The sequence below is a fragment of the Petromyzon marinus genome, chromosome 24, assembly GCF_048934315.1.
Source record: "Petromyzon marinus isolate PM22_M1 ecotype Great Lakes invasive population chromosome 24, UKy_Petmar_22M1.pri1.0, whole genome shotgun sequence".
NCBI classification, from domain to species: Eukaryota; Metazoa; Chordata; class Hyperoartia; order Petromyzontiformes; family Petromyzontidae; genus Petromyzon; species Petromyzon marinus.
The window spans coordinates 4,442,639-4,460,906 of NC_133690.1; the positions used below are offsets into that span (position 1 = coordinate 4,442,639).

General features: G+C 45.2%; 1 long non-coding RNA gene across 1 annotated transcript; it reads left to right on the forward strand.

Annotated features, from left to right (window-relative positions):
• The first annotated feature begins 3,849 nt into the window (after positions 1–3,849).
• Positions 3,850–6,480, forward strand: LOC142928892 (uncharacterized). Its single transcript, XR_012945189.1, has 3 exons — positions 3,850–4,322; positions 5,031–5,116; positions 5,340–6,480. It is a non-coding gene; the product is annotated as an uncharacterized LOC142928892 (long non-coding RNA).
• The last annotated feature ends 11,788 nt before the right edge of the window (positions 6,481–18,268 follow it).

An 18,268-nucleotide genomic window follows, 5' to 3' on the forward strand; every position in this document is an offset into this window, starting at 1 on the left:
CAGTTCCTCCAACATTGATTCCATAGGGAGCTACAATGACTTTACAATATTTTTCCATGGAAACTTTCACCACTCTACATGGTCAATAGGCCTGATTGGGTACGTCTTCATGCTAAGTATATGGTACAGTATTTACATGAGGTGGATGTGACTGTGATTCTCGTATTGTAAAATGTTTTAGCACTAAAGTCAGGACTGGACTTAGGAATGGACGATCGGGGCGGCTACTCATGGGCGAAAATTTGTAATGGAAAATAATGAGGGCATCGCCATGGGCAAATAGGGGTAGAGAGAAAGACACGGAGAGAAACACACACGGCGAAAGATAGACACAGAAATAGGCAGTGAGAGACATAGGAGTACAGTGAGAAACAAACACAACAACAACAACCGCCATTCGCCACTAAGTGGCGGTGACGTCACCACGACGCTTGTGCCAGGCTATGTGCACCTTGAGGCCACGTGAAGTGTCGAAAGCCCGCTGGCAGGAGGTCACGGGGCAGACCTAGATGCCACGGGTCTACTGACTGAGACGACTGGCTGATGCACCACCTGTGCCCCCTACTGTGCCAACTTGCTGTGCTTTAGCCACCCGGCAATCCGCTCGTTGTTGTGAGCGTCGCTCCTCCGCCCTCCGTTGTTGTTGGAGGGCGACTGCCGCCAACTGCCCAGTAGCAGCGTCCTTCACGAGCCTCCTCCACAGAGGCCGATCTTGACACCGCTGGTACCAGTCATCGGCAAGTCCACTCAGCTCCACGTCCTCCTGTACCACATCACTCCATCTCTTCTCTAGCCCGTGCCACGCCCGTTTAGCCCCCTCGATCCGGCTGAACAAAAGCTGTTTAGGAATGCGGTGGCTAGGCATGCGGGCTACATGACCCAGCCAACGCAGCCTTGCCTGCCGGAGGAGTTCACCAATGGGACTTTGTCCACATCTTTCAACGATTTGTGAGCTCCTCACACAACCTAGCCTGGTTAACCCAGGATGGATCGTAGGCAGGCCAGCATAAATGTTTCTAACCGACGAACATGTTCCATTAGGGGGGTCCACGTTTCGCAAGTGTAGAGGAGGGAATGGCCGTTGCCGAGAAGACATGAAGCTTTGTGCGGAGTGATAGACCAGGAAGCTTCCACACAGCGTTACGCAACCGATGAAATTATTATGCCGCTCGACTGATTCGGGGTGAGACCTCTGCTGTTAAAGTGGAGACGGTCATGAGCACACTGCCAAGGTATGGGAAACTCTCCACTCTCTCCACAACTGCCCTATCACCAATTGGGAGTTGTGGGGGTGGAGTGTCCGATGGTACAAAATACCCAGGCAGGTGCTTAGTTTTGGTGGGGCTGATGGTAACGCCCCACCTCTTGGTGGCAAGCTCCAGGTTCAGCAGCAGAGCCTCCAGCTCTTCCTCTGAGTGAGCAGCAATTACCCGGGCATCGATCAGCCTCCCATTGTATCCGTTCCAAATGGAAATTCCTCCGGTACAGCTATTGAGGGCTTCACGAACTACGTGGTCAAAATAGATGTTAAATAATGTGGGAGCCAGAGGACATCCCTGTCGTACCCCAAGGTGTACGGGGAATAGCTCTGACTCCCGGCCACGTAGTTTTACCCAGGCCCGCTCACCATCATGAAGGTCCTTAATGATCGTGAGCAGAGGGACAGGGACTCCGAAAGCATGAACAACCCAGAGTCCAGGCCTACAAACACACACACACAAAGGGACACAGACACAGAGAAAAACCATCATGCAGACTCCGGTCATCCTCACAGTGGCTTTTGGCTGGCCATAGAACAAAGACGGCCACCACATCACGTGTTTTCTGATGCAGTTTTACGGCCGTCTGGAACGCTGTCCCGATATTAGGAAGCCACTGGAGCTATGCAATTTTAAATATAGATTGAAAACTAATTTCTTTATAACTTATTTTTGTGTTTAGTAGGCTGTCTTTCCCCCGCACCTCCGATTAGCACGGTTGGCAATGTACGGTACGAAAGAAGTTCCACAGATATATAGAGACAGACTCAGAGATAGAGAGGGATATTCAAAAAAAGCAGTACAGAGAGACACGAAACATTAATACAGAGATAGGGAGAGAGAGAGACAGACACAGAGAGATACACAGACTGAGATAGAAACAGATAGAGAGACAGAGACATAAAGAGAGATGCAGAGAGAGGGACAGTGACATACAAGTGTTGTGGCCGTAACTAACCACACGGAGACGTCTGCTGGAGGAAACGCGTTTATTGTAACAACTCTTAACACTATGTTAAGACTACTCTGTTAAACACTACTGTAACACCCGATAGCCTAAGGGAGAGACAGCCTCCCTTCTAGCGTGTCCTACACACGCCGGGCTACGCTACACGCCGGTCCCTTGCGACGGTGGCTAGGGGAAGACTGGACCGACCGACCCACCCCGGGGTACGGGACTCGCCCTGGTCCGCTGCAACCCCGGCTCTAGCGAGAGCCTCGGGGAGGGTCCCCGGGTGCTGGTCCAGTCTTCAGGTCTTCAGATGTCTTCAAGCTTGAGTTGGCGAACACTCCCTGGCCCGTCCCGAGGGCCGGCCTTTTATCCCCAGGTCGAGGTCACCCCTCCCCTCATGAACCTTCTAGAAGGTCTTAGTAGGTCTTAATTCTTAAGGGGGTTTAGGAAGTGGTGGGGGTCCCCATCCCCCTCAGCCCCCAGCCCCTGGGGGGTCTGGGGTGTCAACCTCCGGTCACGGAGGGGCGGGGGTTTGACCCCTACACACCTCGCTCTCTCTCGGCTGCCCCCTGTCGGCCCATGAGCGTGGTGGCAGGTCAGCTGCCTACAGCACCTTATTATGGCGCATTAAAGTAATGATCAGCCACAGCAGAAGTATTGGTCCTGCAGTCATTCAGATCTGCCTTATGTTCACGAACACGCCTCGAGACATGTCGTTTGGTTTCCCCAATGTAACTGCTGCCGCAGATACAGCTTAGTTTGTAGACGCCGGGATATTGCATGTCAGGAAACTTGTCCTTCACAGATGGGATCAGGTCACGAATTTTATGTACTGTGTTAAATCGGGCCTGGATCTTGTGTTTGTTCATGATTTTATAAATATTTGTGGTTACCCCTGCTATGTATGGCAGGGTGATGGTTTTGATTGGATCCTCAGATGGCTCCTTCCTCACGCTTGGGGTGAAGGCTTTGCGGATTGTGTAGTCAGAATATCCATTCGCCTTGAGAGCTTGGTGTACGTGTTTTAGTTCACTGGTTAGGTGTTCATGGTCGGAGATACACTGAGCTCTATGTGTAGCGTTTTGATGAGGGAATTCTTCTGGGATGGATAGTGGTGGGAATCAGGTTTTAAGTAGGCGTCAGTATGGGTTACTTTCCTGTAGACAGAGTGGCTCATTGAGCCATCTGGTCTCTTTTTGATTAAGACATCCAAGAAAGTTAGCATGCCATCCTTTTCTACCTCCATGGTGAATTTGATGGCTGGGTGTATGGAATTGATGTGGTTGAGCCGGTCGGCCATGTGGCCAGATGCCAAACGTGTCATCCACGTACCTCTTCCACAAGGACGGGCGTAGAGTGGATGCTTGGATGGCGTCCGTCTCAGATATTTCCATGAAAATATTGGCCACAACCGGAGATAAGGGAGAACCCATTGGGTGCCTTCAGTTTTTTTTGTAAAATGATGGTGAATATGTATGTCTTAGCATTTGCTATTAAAATATGAAATAATTATTCTTTATTAGATTAAATCATTATTTTTTATTAGATATTAAATGTGGGAGCTGGAGAACATCCCTGTCGCACATACAGAGGGAAAAAAGTATTTGATCCCCTGCTTATTTTGTACGTTTGCCCACTGACAAATAAATGATCAGTCTATAATTTTAATGGTAGGTTTATTTGAACAGTGAGAGACAGAATAACAACAAAAAAATCCAGAAAAACGCATGTCAAAAATGTTATAAATTGATTTGCATTTTAATGAGGGAAATAAGCATTTGAGCCCTCTGCAAAACATGACTTGGTGGCAAAACCCTTGTTGGCAATCACAGAGGTCAGACGTTTCTTGTAGTTGGCCACCAGGTTTGCACACATTTTATATCAAGGCCACAGTATCGTTGATGAGTGTGAGTTAATTTTTCTTCTCAAGAGGCAAAGTATCACCGGGACCTCGTGAAGAATGGCACTTTGGCAAGTGGCCCGTGGCCATAAGTTCACCGCGTGCTGATTTCCTATTCTCCTTACTGCAGGAACTCGTGAACATGGACACCACGGTCGTGGACACTTCCAGCAAGCCACGGCTAGCTGATTGGAAGTTCGGCCATCAATCGGTAGGGAGTGACTTGCATATGCAAACACATACAGAACTGTAAAAAAGACAACGATCCCCTATAGAGCCTAGAAAGACTTTTGGAGCAAGTGCTGTTAGCAAGCATCTATGAAGGCCGTAATTGTGGCACACAAGGTGGTAGGTGGCCAACACTTCGCCGGGCCGCCTTTGTCTTCCCAATGGCAATGTTTACACATTCTAGATTTAAAGCTTTCGTGACTGCTAGGATCCATACTCTTTGGTTCTATTGGGTTAAGTCACATAGGTGAAAATAAAATAACAAAAAATCACGACGTTTCGTGATTTTTTTGTGTCGTGATTTTTTTGTTATTTTATTTTCACCTACGTGACTTTACCCAATAGAACCAAAGAGAATGTTTAAACACTTCACAAAGTACTCATTTGAGGCTCATTCGACTTTAGGGAAGCCCCAGGACCCATTCAGATAATCGTCACTGGTATTGTCCATAAGCAGCCCTAGAAGTCGGGTCACCGGGTTCGTAGAGCAGCGCGCTATCCGCTACACTACTGCTCCGCACGTACATACACACATGTACAAGTACCAACATGCGTACACACACATGCAATGACAGCCATGTTAACGTGTTCGCTGTAAAGCCCAGAGCATGGGTTTAGGATGTGCGAGCGAATCGCTCGTTTGCCTCGGGCGTTCTCGATGAGCTGATGTTCATGGCGGTCTCCTTCACAGGTCTCCCAGCCCCGGGGGGGAGATGCTTCCCCAATGTATGAGAATCAACAGCCACCGGGGTTCGTGCAGCAGAAAGACGGTCACAGGTGAGACGCACGCACGCATACACACAAACGAACGCACGGTCACGAGAGCATCGCCGTTCACACCCGGCGCCACATCCCGTCCAGGCACGGACACGGACCTCTTTCTGTCTCACCCACGCGCCGTGCCCCCCTGCGCTGACTCAGCTTGCGTGTGCCAGGTGGGAAAGATGGGAGGGGCGGGTACCAACGGACTGCGCGGCTTAACGCTCGTTTTCTTCCGCAGGTTTATCAACGTTGCGCCTTGCAACGAGCGTCCGCCCCACCCCGACCCCGCCGCCTGCGAGATGTGAGATAGTGTGCTGCTGGGTCGGCACCTCCTGTGAACACGGTTCTTCCGCTGGGGACCTCTGGGAGATGGCTCCTCATCCTCCTCTGTGGACTGTTCTCAACATGGACGCTCATGAGAGGAAAATCTCTCCAATCCGGACGGATGTTTGGGATAGCCTCTCTTTTGATAGTGCATGAATTACTAACTCGTAGGCTTTTGCGACCAATATCCATAATATAGGTTTTTTTGCGTTAGATCACGTAAATATAAATATGTCGTTAAACCTGCCACCACCCGACAAAGGTTTATCACGTAAACAGAACATGGCAATTTGTTACTAGTACAGCACACCAGTGTGTTGGAGAGAAAATCTACAACATTTACAATCCGAGTACGACGTTTCAGCAGTTATTACAACTAGCTTCATCATCATGAAGCTACCACCTGTTTTGTTGATGACGTCACTTGTAAGCGCTTATTGTGCGAAGGGGGGGGGATTAATGAATGCATATACATTTTAATGGGTATCAAGTGTGCATTGCGTTATATATATGGTAATAATCAGCGTACATTATGCGTGCACATGTATGCACATTGTTCTTGAACCGCTTGTAGTTTGCGAGCAATCAATGAGTACCTGTTATTGTCTTTGTACAGGTAATCCCCATTTATGTATGGTGACCTGTATGGGCATGCATTTAAACAATGTATTATCTGATTATTCACTTCTTAGCAGCACTAAGCCTGTAGCTATCGGAATGGTTACAATTATTTCTTATCAATTCCGATAGATTCTTTCATTACTCTTGACCGGTAGTAACTAGTTTTGCACAGACCTTCGAAATGATCAGAATCACTTGAGTGTCATTGTTGGCATGCGTATTCTGCCACTGCTGACAGTTGTATTTGGGAATATTTTATATTGATTTGGTGTTCTTTTGATCATGCTGATCATTCGTCATGTCTGCCCAATATAGCATTTGCCACAAGTGCAATTAATCTGTTGCACACCTGCTGGTGATAGCTTCGGTAATACATACTCTTTGGTTCTTTCGGTAAAGTCACGTAGTTAGAAATAAAATGAAACAAATCACGACGTTTCGGGCGCAACACAAGTGTCTGTCATCAGGTGGGACAACCACAGCAAGAAAAAATTTGCTGAAGTGGGCGAGAGAGCTGCCGTGGCAAGCGGTTATATAGGTAATAAAGGGGGAGGAGCAAGGGGGGAGAGAGAGAGGGGGGGTGGTGTGAAGTAGGGGGAGGGGGGTGCTGCGTGAGCGCTCTGGGTAGAGAGAACGTGAGGCAGGGGGGGGAAGTGGGCGGGGCTGGAAGTGGGAGGCTGTGAAAGCCGGGAAAGCTGAGGCTGCGGGGAGAAATTAAGTAGGAAAAATAGGCTAGTACCCAGCAGATATGATGGAAATAACCATAAACAGTTAAGGTTTTACCTGGTTAATAACATCCTTCCAATGATTGCTCAATTTGTTTCCATCTTTTCAGTTGAAGTTATGTCTGTTTATATATCTGGATGGATTCATGAACAAACCTTTAATAGTACCCAGAAGGTTTTGCACAGTACCTTGGTCTTGGAAAAAACAATATCACGCGAGCCCACAACGGTATAACAATGGTAAGCCACGGCAGAGGTATTGGTTGTGCCATGATTCAGATCTGCCTTGTGTTCGCGAACACGGTCCGAGACATGTCGTTTCGTTTCCCCAATGCAACCGCTACCGCAGGTACAACTTAGTTTGTAAACTCCAGGATATTGCATGTCAGGAATGACATCCTTCACAGATGGGATTAGATCACGGATTTTGTGTACTGTATTGAATCGGACTTGGATCTTGTGTTTGTTTAAGATTTTTTAAATCTTTTTGGTAACACCTGCTATGTATGGTAACGTGATGGTTTTGATCGGCTTCTCAGGGGGTTGTTTCTCCATGGTTGGAGAAACAGCTTTGTGAATAATGCGGTCCGAGCACCAATTCATCTTGGGGGGCTGGTGTACGTGTTTCAGTTCACTGGCAAGGTGGTGTTGGTCGGAAATGCAGTGGGCCCCATGGTGTAGTGTTTTGACGAGGGAATTATTCTGTGCCGGATGATAGCGGGAATCAGGTTTCAAATAGGAATCTGTGTGGGTGGCTTTCCTGTAGATAGTGTCCCAACGAGCCGTCAGGTCTCTTCTCAAACAAAACATCCAGGAATGGTAGCTTACCATCCTTCTCCACTTCCATGGTGAATTTGATGGATGGGTGTATGTAATTGATGTGGTTGAGAAATTGGTTCAATGCTGGCAGGCCATGTGGCCAAATGACGAGTGTAATCTACATATCTCTTCCACAAGGAAGGCTATCACTGGTGATAAGGGGGAACCCATGGGGGTACCTTCATTTTTTGCAGAAAGTACCATTCCAGGTGAAGTAAGTGTTGGTAAGGCAGGGCCTAACCAGAGTAGATACATCAGGATTCAGTTCATGTTGGACTAAGTCTTCAATTATTGCTAAGGTGTCAGGTACAGGAACCTTGGTGAACAGAGAAACTACATCAAAGCTGACGAGCAAATCATCTGCGGACAGTGAAATGCCCTTGATTAGAGAGACCAAGTGAGTTGAGTTATGTACTGCTGAGGTAGTCTTGCCCGTGAAAGGAAGCAAGGTATCAGACAGAAAACGGGCCAGTTTGTAGGTAGGTGAGTTGATAGTTGAAACGATTGGCCGAAGTGGAGTACTTTCTTTATGGATTTTTGGAAGACCATAGAATCTTGATGGTCTAGTAGCAGCAGGTTTTAGGGAGAGCCGTTTGAATGGCTCGATTAGAGAAGTCGAACTGGTAATGATATTGTTGGTTTTTGTAGCCAGGCGGTTGGTGAGATCTTTGTTGATTTTTGTGTAAAGCCATTATTAAGGTCCTTGATTTTGTTGTTGTATGTGGTTTTATCCATGATGACAGTAGCATTGCCCTTGTCGACTGAGAGGTTGACTATGGCATCTCTCTTTTTTCAATTTGCCGAGTTCAGAGCGCTCGTCTTTGCTGATGTTACTAATGGGTTTCTTAGCATTTTTAAGGACGGTGGCAATTTCAGATCTTGCCACGTTTGTCGGGATGTGTCCCAAGCCTTTGAGGTCTACATCTACCCTGGCATTAATATCATCCACTGGGATGTGTTTGGGGTGACAGCAAAATTCAGCCTTCTAGCTAGTTCCGATTTTAGGCTATCGGAGATTGTGCTGCTACTCTAACAGTCTTGTTACCATCTAGCTTTTTAATGTGTGGATCTGGTTTCTTTTTTGACAAGTTATTGAATTTAGCAATAAGGTTAACCTTTCATTTGCAGGACATTGTTGTGGCAGAAGAAGCAGTCATGTTATCTACAAGGTTCCAATCAAATGCGGACATTTGATTTGTTAATGTTAAGTGTGATTGTAGTAGACATTTGTCTAAATGATCAAGTTTAAGACGGAGTATTCTTATCCTCTCTGAGATTAGAGAAAGGCTAGCTCTGAATAAGATCCGTTTGGCGTTAGGAGAAGTGACAGAAGCACACGTGAGTGTAAATGTGGTCGGTAATACCTTGTTGTCGCGGCATCTCTTCAGAAAGGTGAGAGACTTGATCATGTGAGCCTTCTTGTCTCGTAGTCTGTTAAAAGCTCTAACACGTGTGAAAACCCTCCCTGTAGAGGTGGTTAAATCTTGATTTGAAGCTTTCATGACTGCAGGCCCCATACTCTTACACTCACATCTGCTTCTGTCACTTCTCTTAACGCCAAACGTATCTTATATTCACCATCTTGAGAGGCGGAGGGGCACAAGGGTCGTCGTAGAGGAGGCCATCATCATCCGTATCAATGGGCGTGGAGTCCGTCAACATGTCAGACTCGGACTGTGGCAGGTAGCCACTGCCTTCTCCGCTGCTGGCGCCGCTGCTGCTGTTGCTTTTGTAGATGCTGCGACCGCTGCCGAGGCACATGCTGATGCTGGCGAGGCTCGTTCTCACGCTGTTGCTGTTTCTCTCGAAGAGGAGCGCGTCCGCAGTGTGGACGGGGAGGAAGCTCATCGCCTCATCCACGAGCTCGATCAGCTTATCCCGGTCTATCCCTCGCGGGGCGGTTGTTTCTGCGACAGAAGGACCCGCCCTCGTGACTCACGCGCACTCGCAGCGCCCGAGAAGGTGGCATCGCAGAAACACTTTCAAAGCCGTTTGGACGAGAGCCTCTGTCCGCATTAAAGGCACTGCTTCAACACGTTTTACCTTTAAGGGTGCCACGGTACCGAGATGTTAACTATCTCACCTGGTATACAGGTGGTGAAGAGTTCGATCCCAACCCTGACACCTGTTGTATATTGGGAATTTGCACGTCTCTCTCCCTGTGGTCACGTATATTTTTCTCACGGTCCTCTGGTTTTTCCCTCCACATTTAGAATCAACATCACGGGTTTAGCAACACCTTAGACTGGTCGAGTCTCTCACCGCGTGTCCCCCCATCCCTCGCAGCCGTGCCGAGCGCAATCCCCTCACCTGGTCTCCTACCCTTGACAGGCAAGTCCATCGTGCACCTCCATCTGCTGAGCGCCTTCTTGACATCTTCCATGCTCCCCTTCTTCTTCTCCTTCTCCTCCTCCTCCTTCCGCTTCTTGGCGGCATCGACCGCGGCGGCGTCCCGCCACAGCTGCTGCAGGACTTGGCGCGCCCTCACCTGGGTTTTGGCGAGCTTTCCTTGAGCCTTGAAGAGGGCTTTGTCCGCCGCCGACCGACGTGACCCCTTCCCACTAAAAATGCCGCAGCAGAACAGGCTGCTCTCTTCCTTCTCCAGCAGGCGTCGCGGTCGGAATGTGATCAATATCCACTTGTCTGCAAAGGCAGACGGAGCGTAATTTGGGGTCACAGATGCTCGCAGCCGTCGCGCCAACAGTCACGAGCTTCTGTCACTTTGCATTCACACTCGAGTCAAGTGAAATCAGAATCCTTATTTATATTGGAGGAATCCGATTAGGTATGAAGCTATTTTGGGGCCGTCCATAAATGATGTCTCGCACAGAGGGGGTGGAGGGGGATCAGACATTTGTGATGATGTGTGACGAGGGGGGGAGGGGGGGTAAGAGAAATGTGACGTCACATCAAAATGCGCAACTTTAAATAAACTTAATTAAATATAATTGTTATAACACTAATTTTAAATTTTGATTTAAAGCTTTCGTGACTGCAGTAATTCATATTCTTAGCTCTTTCGGTAAAGTCACGTTGAAGGGAAACAATACAATAATAAAGTATATATAAAACAATAAAAATTGCATTGCAAACCGACACACCTGATGACGACCGTTTGTGTTATGGTCGAAGCATCGTGAGAATTTTTATTGTTTTATATATATTTTATTATTTTATTGTTTCCCTTCAACGTGACTTTACCGAAAGAGCTAAGATTATAACACTAATTTTGATAAATTTTCATTATTAACTATTTGATTATTTAAATTGACTAAGGTCACCTTTTATTTATTCCATGAAGGAGCATTTTGCTTCTCCATGGGAGAATGGACAAACATACATTTAGAAAAAAATTTGAATGACTGTTATTAAACATTTTTATTCCAATGATTCGACCAGGGCTTTTCATTCTGTGGAATCAATGTGAATGTTTTAATTATACTCTCCATTTTGCTTCGTTCTACTACTAAGTTTCAAGCCTATTTTATAGTTATAATTACTTTAAATTTTTTTAGAATTATAAGAGAATTTCAAGAAATATTCTGAACATCTGCTGTTTCATTTAGACGTTGAATATTTTCAAGTGAATTTTGTGCTAAATTTCAGCTTTCAAACGCCTCCTTTTTAATACATGTTTTTGCCTACAACATCAGAGTGCAGCGCCACATTAAATACGTGCAACAATGACAATAGGTTAAAGTGATTTGAAGCATGTTTTATTTTCAAAATGTAAATATGGTTGGGGGGGGGGGGCAGAGCCTTGTGACGTCATATTTGAGGGGGGTATGACTTTTTGTGACGCCGTGTGACGAGGGGTTGTGTGTTTCCCCTCTCTCGTGAATTTAGCTCTTCTGTGCCTGGTGGTGGCTGCTTGTGTTGCAACCGAAACGTCCTACGCTATTGTGTTATTTTATTATTTCTTATTTATACGTGACTTTACCGAAAAAAAACAAAGATTGAGGGGGGGGGGTCAAAAATCGGCCAAAATCGCGTGACGTCATTTATGGACGGCCCCTTTTCACAGATGTCTAGTTGGGGATTGGTCAAAAAGTTACAACAATACAAAAACACGATAGGAGTGCAGAGTACAGGAAAGGTAAGCAATTCACTTCAAAAATATATACAGTAGAACCTCGGAGATCGAACGCACCAGAACTCGAACAAATCGGTGTTCGAACGATATTTAGTATTTCCCAACATTTTTTGCCCCGGAAACCGAACGAAATTCGGAGGTCGAACGGCCAATCGCGACTTGAAAGAACCTGTACGGCTGAGAAGCGTATGGCCAGCAGCGTGCATGACGCTTGCCCAGACAAACAGGACTCCCCTTCCAAACAATGACACCACCACCTCCTCCTCCTCCTCACCACCTTCCACTCAAGCCATCAACTCTCCTTACTACAGGTAAAGTGAAGTTCAATGTTCATTTATTTAATTTATTCCATATACTCATTCATTTATTCCATTTATTTATTGTTTCTTGTTTTTTTGGTATGATTTTATGCATGTAATTACTGTAAACTGCGTGTAAAAACTGCTTTATAATCAGAGATTTCTTGTGTCTGGAACTAATTAATGTAATTTACATTAATTCTGATGGGGAAAATTTATTCGGTGTTCGAACAAATCGGTGTTGGAATGGCCTTCTGGAACGAATTAAGTTCGATCTCCGGGGTACCACTGTACAAATGAAACTCAACTAGGTTCATGCTACCAGCTAAAGCCTACTGAGCTATTAGATTGTTTTCAGAAGTAAGATAGCCACAAATGATAGAGGGGGCCGTCGGGATGAGAGGGGATGTCGACAGGAGGTGTGAATGAAAGGGAGCAGGGGATGAGGAGGAGAGAGCAGCGGATGAGGAGGAGAGAGCAGCGGATTAGGAGAGAGCAACGGATGAGGAGAGAGCAGCGGATGAGGAGAGAGCAACGGATGAGGAGGAGAGAGCAACGGATGAGGAGAGAGCAACGGATGAGGAGGAGTGAGCAGCTGATGAGGAGAGAGCAGCTGATGAGAAGAGAGCAACGGATGAGGAGGAGAGAGCAACGGATGAGGAGGAGAGAGCAGCGGATGAGGAGAGAGCAACGGATGAGGAGTGAGCAGCGGATGAGGAGGAGAGAGCAACGGATGAGGAGCAAAGAGCAGCGGATGATGAGGAGAGAGTTGTGTGTGAAGGAGGGATTGCCTGTCTCCGTGTGTTGGTGTGGAGTGTTCGCTCCCAATAGAAAATCAACTTGTGTCTACCTTCTGTGTCTATGTTGTGTCCCCGTGTGCCTACATTGTGTCTATGTGTCCGTGTCTCCCTTCTGTCCAAGTGTCTCCCTCACGGTTTGTATAAATGTTTGTCCCTATGAAAGCAACGACCGATCTGACGAAGACTCGGCCACAAGTACAGTCGGCGTGTGTAGTGTACAGGGCCGTCTCAACCACCCACTGCACACATGTCACAGCCGTCTTTGTCTCTCCCCAGTGCCGTCTCACACTCACCTCGGAGATGTTTCCATGCTTCGACCGTCGCGGCAGCAACTCGGCGAGAAGGTTCTTCACTGAAGCTGGGAGAGCGAGTCGAGTGAGAGGGTCTCAGAGAGAGGTGAGTCTCGGAGCGCACCTACTGTACCGGACGCCTCCACTGTAACATTACGATCGGGCGGCAGTTGGTCGTGACGTCACGCGACGGTGGGCGTGGCCTGTGTCTGTAGGGGGGAGGGGCGCGCGGGATAGGGGCGCGGGGGATTGGGGGGAGGGGCGTGAGGGGGATGGGGGGCGTGCGGGGCGGGGCTCTCCAACGGGCGATGCACCAAGCGCCCCCAACAGCGAGTTTGTGTTGTTGTTGTTCCATAACAATAACACGTGTTTGTGTTGTTGTTGTTCCATAACAATAACACGTGTTTGTGTTGTTGTTACTTAACAATAACACGTGTTTGTGTTGTTGTTCCAAATCAATAACACGTGTTTGTGTTGTTGCTCCATAACAATAACACGTGTTTGTGTTGTTGTTGTTCTATAACAATAACACGTGTTTGTGTTGTTGTTCCATAACAATAACACGTGTTTGTGTTGTTGTTGTTCTATAATAATAACACGTGTTTGTGTTGTTGTTGTACCGTAACAATAACACGTGTTTGTGTTGTTGTTCCATAACAATAACACGTGTTTGTGTTGTTGTTCCATAACAATAACACGTGTTTGTGTTGTTGTTGTTCCATAACAATAACACGTGGTTGTGTTGTTGTTGTTCCGTAACAATAACACGTGTTTGTGTTGTTGTTGTTCCATAACAATAACACGTGTTTGTGTTGTTGTTCTATAACAATAACACGTGTTTGTGTTGTTGTTGTTCCATAACAATAACACGTGTTTGTGTTGTTGTTGTTGTTCCATAACAACAACACGTGTTTGTGTTGTTGTTCCATAACAATGACACGTGTGTGTTGTTGTTCCATAACAATAACACGTGTTTGTGTTGTTCCATAACAATAACACGTGTTTGTGTTGTTGTTCCATAACAATAACACGTGTTTGTGTTGTTGTTCCATAACAATAACACCTGTTTATGTTGTTGTTGTTCCATAACAATAACACGTGTTTGTGTTGTTGTTCCATAACAATAACACGTGTTTGTGTTGTTCCATAACAATAACACGTGTTTGTGTTGTTGTTCCATAACATTAACACGTGTTTGTGTTGTTGTTTCATAACAATGACACGTGTTTGTGTTGTTCCATAATAATAATAACACGTGTTTGTGTTATTGTTCTAGAACAATAACACGTGTTTGTGTTGTTGTTCCATAACAATAACACGTGTTTGTGTTGTTGTTCCATAACAATAACACGTGTTTGTGTTGTTCCATAATAATAACACGTGTTTGTGTTATTGTTCTATTGTTCTAGAACAATAACACGTGTTTGTGTTGTTGTTCCATAACAATAACAGCGTGTTTGTGTTGTTCCAGAACAATAACACGTGTTTGTGTTGTTGTTCCATAACAATAACAGCGTGTTTGTGTTGTTCCATAACAATAACACGTTTTTGTGTTGTTGTTCCATAACAATAACACGTGTTTGTGTTGTTGTTCCATAACAATAACACGTGTTTGTGTTGTTGTTGTTCCATAACAATAACACGTGTTTGTGTTGCTGTTCCATAACAATAACACGTGTTTGTGTTGTTATTCCATAATAATAACACGTGTTTGTGTTGTTGCATAATAATAACACGTGTTTGTGTTGTTGTTGTTCCATAACAATAACACGTGTTTGTGTTGTTGTTTCATAACAATGACACGTGTTTGTGTTGTTCCATAATAATAATAACACGTGTTTGTGTTGTTGTTCCATAACAATAACACGTGTTTGTGTTGTTGTTCCATAACAATAACACGTGTTTGTGTTGTTCCATAATAATAACACGTGTTTGTGTTATTGTTCTAGAACAATAACACGTGTTTGTGTTGTTGTTCCATAACAATAACAGCGTGTTTGTGTTGTTCCAGAACAATAACACGTGTTTGTGTTGTTGTTCCATAACAATAACAGCGTGTTTGTGTTGTTCCATAACAATAACACGTTTTTGTGTTGTTGTTCCATAACAATAACACGTGTTTGTGTTGTTGTTCCATAACAATAACACGTGTTTGTGTTGTTGTTGTTCCATGACAATAACACGTGTTTGTGTTGTTGTTGCTCCATAACAATAACACGTGTTTGTGTTGTTGTTGTTGTTCCATAACAACAACACGTGTTTGTGTTGTTGTTCCATAACAATAACACGTGTTTGTGTTGTTGTTGTTGTTCCATAACAATAACACGTGTTTGTGTTGTTGTTCCATAACAATAACAGCGTGTTTGTGTTGTTCCATAACAATAACACGTGTTTGTGTTGTTGTTCCATAACAATAACACGTGTTTGTGTTATTGTTGTTCCATAACAATAACAGGTGTTTATGTTATTGTTCCATAACAATAACACGTGTTTGTGTTGTTGTTCCATAACAATAACACGTGTTTGTGTTGTTCCATAATAATAACACGTGTTTGTGTTGTTGTTGTTCCATAACAATAACGCGTGTTTGTGTTATTGTTGTTCCATAACAATAACACGTGTTTGTGTTGTTGTTCCATAACAATAACACGTGTTTGTGTTGTTGTTCCATAACAATAACACGTGTTTGTGTTGTTCCATAACAATAACACGTGTTTGTTTTGTTCCATAATAATAACACGTGTTTGTGTTGTTGTTGTTCCATAACAATAACGCGTGTTTGTGTTATTGTTGTTCCATAACAATAACACGTGTTTTTGTTGTTGTTCCATAACAATAACACGTGTTTGTGTTGTTCCATAACAATAACACGTGTTTGTGTTGTTGTTCCATAACAATAACGCCTGTTTATGTTTTTGTTGTTCCATAACAATAACACGTGTTTGTGTTATTGTTCCATAATAATAACACGTGTTTGTGTTGTTCCATAATAATAACAACACGTGTTTGTGTTGTTGTTGTTCCATAACAATAACGCGTGTTTGTGTTATTGTTGTTCCATAACAATAACACGTGTTTGTGTTGTTGTTCCATAACAATAACACGTGTTTGTGTTGTTCCATAATAATAACACGTGTTTGTGTTATTGTTCTAGAACAATAACACGTCTTTGTGTTGTTGTTCCATAACAATAACAGCGTGTTTGTGTTGTTCCAGAACAATAACACGTGTTTGTGTTGTTGTTCCATAACAATAACAGCGTGTTTGTGTTGTTCCATAACAATAACACGTTTTTGTGTTGTTGTTCCATAACAATAACACGTGTTTGTGTTGTTGTTCCATAACAATAACAAGTGTTTGTGTTATTGTTCCATAACAATAACACGTGCTTGTGTTGTTGTTGTTGTTCCATAACAATGCCACGTGTTTGTGTTGTTGTTCCATAACAATAACACGTGTTTGTGTTGTTGTTCCATAACAATACCACGTGTTCGTGTTGTTGTTCCATAACAATAATACGTGTTTGTGTTGTTGTTCCATAACAATAACACGTGTTTGTGTTGTTGTTCAGGCCACACGGGGTCATTGTTGACGAGTGGAGAGCCTCTTTGTTCATTGTTCTTATGCACGAAAAATGCATCAATAATATAAACTTTAATTGCACCATTACTATAAATTCCATAACATCAGAATCATAATCTTTATTGAGGCTGGAGGAATCCGATGAGCTATGAAGCTCTTCTTTACAGATGTCCAGTATGGGCGGGTCACATTTAATTGCGGTACTGCTATCAATACCAGCAGGAACCCGCGAAACTTCGGCGAGGATTTGGGCAGTCCTCGATTTACGAAGGGAACCTGTTCTAAAGACATACAAAGAGAAAGACAAAGATCCCCCGTGTAGCCTTGATAGACTGTCGGGGCAAGTGCTGTTAGTGAGCACCTATGAAGGCCGGTACGGCACACGAGTGGGTGGGTGGCCAGTACCACGCCCGGCCACCTTTGTCTCCCCAGTAGCGATGTTTACACACCACACCAGGTACTCATTTCAGGCTGAGTCGACCAAAGGGGAGGCCCAGGACGCATTCACATAATCCTCACTGGTGTTGGCCGTGAGCGAGAATCGAACTCGGGTCGCCGGCTTCGTAGTGCAGCGCGCTAACGACTACACTACCGCTCCCGACCCAACTTTCCTTTCACGTACAGAAAAAAAGACAAAGATCCCCCTATAGCCTTAACAGACTGTTGGGGCAAGTGCTGTTAGCGAGCAGCACATCTGAAGGACCGAATGGCACACGAGGAGGTGGGTGGCCAGCACCACGCCCGGCCATCTTTGTCTCCCCAGTGGAGTGTTTACACACCGCACCAGGTAGGCATTTCAGACTACGTAGACCTAGGTGCTCGGGGATAATCGACACAGCTGTTAAGGGACATTCACATGCACACAGACTAAGATCCCTCACATAGCTTTAACAGACTATTGGGGCGAGTGCAGCTAGCGAGCAACAATGAAGGCCGACACGGCACACAAGAGGGTGGGTGGCCAGCACCACGGCGGACCGCCTTTGTCTCCCAAATGGCGATGTTTACTGGTACTCGTTTTAGGCCGAGTCTTAAGTGCTAGTGTTCGTAAGTCAGGTGTTCCTAAGTCGGGTGTTCGTAAGTCGAGGGCTTCCTGTAATTTTCATTTCACAAGTCCAGCTGATTTTAACCAGAAACCGATAACCTATGGCACTGGTACTGACCTATAACAACTGCATATAGCCTCTAAACTAGATTAAAGAAACATCTGTGGTTCATGTGGTGGATGGAGCTGAACAGGGCCAACTGGTGGAGGGGCGAGGCCAAGGGAAGGAGTGGGGACAGCCTCTGGAGAGAGAGGCAACAAGGGAGACACGTGTGTGAGTTATGGCACAGATTATGAATCGGCTCACATAAGCCGGTGTGTTTTCGCAGCATTAATTTGAGTAGTTCTCAACGTACAGAGTCGAAAGATAACTCATTTTGACCGTATTAATCCAGCTGGCTGTGGTATTAAATGTGAACTTTGTACGACGTATGAATTTTATCTCAGATTAAAAAATATATAATCCAGTGCGTGACACATAGGGTGTTTGATGGCAATCTGAAACACCCACCATAATCATCCATGGGGGTCTTTGGAATTGCACATTGCCTATGTTATGACTCTTGACC